This window comes from Lepidothrix coronata, unplaced genomic scaffold, assembly GCF_001604755.1.
Source record: "Lepidothrix coronata isolate B3197 unplaced genomic scaffold, Lepidothrix_coronata-1.0 Scaffold32, whole genome shotgun sequence".
NCBI classification, from domain to species: domain Eukaryota; kingdom Metazoa; phylum Chordata; class Aves; order Passeriformes; family Pipridae; genus Lepidothrix; species Lepidothrix coronata.
The window spans coordinates 4089388-4092746 of NW_016690212.1; the positions used below are offsets into that span (position 1 = coordinate 4089388).

The 3359-nt window shown below is 43.4% G+C and overlaps 1 protein-coding gene across 1 annotated transcript in view; it reads right to left on the minus strand.

Annotated features, from left to right (window-relative positions):
- ERGIC2 (ERGIC and golgi 2) overlaps window positions 1–1125 on the minus strand; it is a 24181-nt gene extending 23056 nt beyond the window's left edge. Inside the window, exon 1 of the mRNA XM_017811457.1 lies at window positions 1016–1125. The gene's annotated coding sequence lies outside the window, so the exon portion shown is untranslated. The remainder of the gene's footprint in view (window positions 1–1015) is intronic.
- Window positions 1126–3359: the final 2234 nt, after the last annotated feature.

Below are 3359 nucleotides of genomic sequence, written 5' to 3' on the forward strand. Positions count from 1 at the left end.
TCTTAGAGACAAGTGGCACGGGACAGAACTGCTTGCAGCTTTGCACCACTATAGTCATATTTGTAACTACAGATGTCTCCATGGGATTTTATGAGGGAAAACGCAGGAAACAGTTTTCAGAAATTAAGAAAAATAGAGAAAACTTATATAGTGATAACACTGTACATTACACTAACAGTATATATTTGACTGCACTGTGCTAAAGCGACATAACAGTGATTGTACTTCACCCATCAAGTACCAGACTACTAATTCCTTTCCTTATGCCTCTGTGTGCCTGTTTTCTGCTCTCCTGATCACACTTCAGTGGTGGCAGCCTATAAGCATCTGCCAAATTACCTTCAGGAGCCTGACAAGGAGGAAGAAATCCAGCTGCCAGCAGCAAGCCACGCAGGTGAGCCCAGGGGCTTTACGCACTTTGTTTCAGTATGGTATTTAATAAGATCCCGAAGCACCCTGAGACTTGAATGCAGTCATCTATGAAAAAATACAACTGCCTTCCTAAAAAACCCAGCACTTCTTAACACTGATGATTTATAAAGTCCCTTGATGTGTGTGAAGAGAGGAAACCACATCTCAAATCCGTACAGCTGCGCAAACCACAAAGCAAGCAGGACAGAAAAAAAAAATCTCCCGGGAACGCTGGGCTACAAAGGACGTTGATATCAAAGACAATAACAAAGAGGATGGTAGTAGACTCAGCAAGAGAAGCAAAAGTAAACACGCACAGATGCCGCCCGCCTGCACTTCAACACACTTCTGCGTTAGTTAAAATGATGGAAACCGTACGCAAGGCACACAAAACTAAAAACCTGGATAAAGCACGTCGAGGCTCAACCCAAGCCCTCATCGTTTGCTACTGCTACTGTCGCCTGCACAGGTGGTTCACGATAGCTGAAAAAGCACTTTGTTAGCGCGAAAGCGCGAGGGAAAGGCCGGGAAGAAGGAGCGGGGATCGGCCGGGAGCGCCTGGAGGGGTGAGGCGAGACAGGGGTTGAGAGAGCAGCCGCTTTACCTCGTGGAGGCATCGAGGTGGCATTTAGGGAGAAGAGGAAATACAGGTGCAGACGAACAAATATGGAGATGAGAGGTGGGAGTGGTTGGAAAGGGGGCGGAGGGCTATAAAATCAGTCCCGCGGCCCCGCGGTGAGAGGACTGGAAAGGCTAGAGGTGGGTGGTGGTAGTGTTTGTGAGGGCGGCCGTGAGGGAGAGCAGCCCGGCACCGTGGAGCGGGATGGGGCGGGAGCGCCCTCGGCCAATGAGGGGGAACCACGCTCCAGGAACCGGGGAGGAGGCGGTGGGAAGGGCGGTTTCTCCTGCCCCGGGGCCGCGCTCGGCCTGCCCACGGTCCCGCCCGCGGAGGGGCCGGGAATTCCCCGCTGCCCGGGGCCAGAGCCGCTGAGCCTTGTGGCGGAGCCGGGGTAGAGGTGCTGTCCCTCCGTGAGGGGAGCGGCGGGTGCAGTGCGGTAACGCAGGCGGCCACTGCCGTGGTGTTTATTGATGGGCTTCCATTTTCCTGGTCCGTCTATACCGGGTTTCGGTAAAGACAAGCTGTTGATGAAAGGAAGCCGTGGTCTCCCTGTTCTCTCACGTCAGTTTTCCAATTCGGCTTCACTTCTGGTCTTTTGAGAGATCCTTTTTTAAATTATCTGAGTGAAGATTTCTTGTCGTGGGGTCTCAAAAAGCAGAACAATCCAGTTCACTGAAAGGAAGACGATGCTAAAGCAACTGGGGCTATCTCAAGCAATCCTATTTACCACTAATACATCGTGTAAACAGAATGGCTTTATTCTGCATAATCACCACTCTTTTTTAATACATAAATATTTACGATTAAAAAATCTCTTTTTTAAAAGATAATTCAATCCTGATTCTTATTTTGAATGCTTTGTGACTTAGCTAATGTTTAAGATGCAATTTATGCAGCTGTTTCATGAAGCTCATGGGGAGCTCACAGGGGAGCAGGGATAAGTCCTAAGCCCTCCAGTGAAGTACTGTGAAAGCTGTAGTTAAAAGTGTTAGTGTAATCCCTGTTTGGTTTTTTTTCCTTTCCTAAAAGTTTAAATTGTTTGGTGTAGGCAGATAGTGGACTCCAAGTTGTGTCTTTCATTCAGCAGAGATGCTGTATATTGTTACTAGATTATATGGTGTCCATGGAGAGGAAGGGAACATCAGTCACTGAACTGAATTCCTGTCTAGATTACAGATGACAGGTTAGTAATAAATCCTGCTCTTTCACCACTTGGCTATTTTTAGTAATTAGATAGTGATTACAAAACAAATATTTTGATAATTGATAAAGTTACATAAAAACACTAATCCTTTTGCATAATGCTCTTGAATTGTCTAAACATAGCACAAGGCCAAATCAGGAAACAAAGACACTAGTGTATTTTGTGACCTTCAGTATTTCTTTGATTTTGATGTTCTGGTTTCCATTCTTTGGCACATAGTTTTCCTGAAAAAACACATAACCATTAATGAATAGGTTTCTCAAAGCTTCTCTGAAGTTGTATTCACAAATACACTATTTTTTACTCATTTGCTACAAGTTTGCTTTGTTCCAGCATAAAAGTTAGTCTTGAAAAGTATTGCTAGTCTTAAAAGCCTGGATGGTAGGAAGCATTTGGCCTTCTGCCAGGCTACCTGATTGAGAATGGTGTTAGATGGCATAGTGGAGGGACAAGAACCATTTGCCTTGATAGAGGAAAAGACAGTGCTATGTGTTAACTGCATAAAAGACACTAAAGTCTCTCTGAGGGTTTGGGAGAGATCTGGGTAAGTCATACATGAGCTTGATACTAGGGTATTCATAAATAATAAGTTTGATATAGTCTTACTAGTATTTCATCAACATTTTTCAAGTCATTGTGACCCTTGTGGTGTTAGAATTATACTAGTATTATGCATGTAAGTTGACACTTAATCAACAGGAATCATCAGATTTCCCCAAACTTATAAACTTGTAAACTTTGTGGTGTAGGTAAATATGCACATTTGTTTTTTGGGTTCTATAAGAAATAAATCTTGTGAGTTTTCTTGAAAATTCTTCTCTTGCTGTTCTGTCAGGCCAAACAGGTTTAAAGAATTCTTGGCAAATTGCTAGAAAGGTTTTACTTTATAAGAATATTATTTTGATTTTAATAATAAAGAACATGAGCTTCTTCTATTGGTGAGAGGTTTTATTTATTTATTTTACCATGCCTGTTGCTTTCTGTAACAATTTGAATATGCTTGGTGAGAGCTGAACCTTGCAAAAATAAGAACTGGTAATTAAGCTTTGTCTAGTCAAAGTGTAATCTGGCAACCATCAGGGTTTCCATTAATTTTCATAACACCTTCTGCAAGGCAATCTGAAG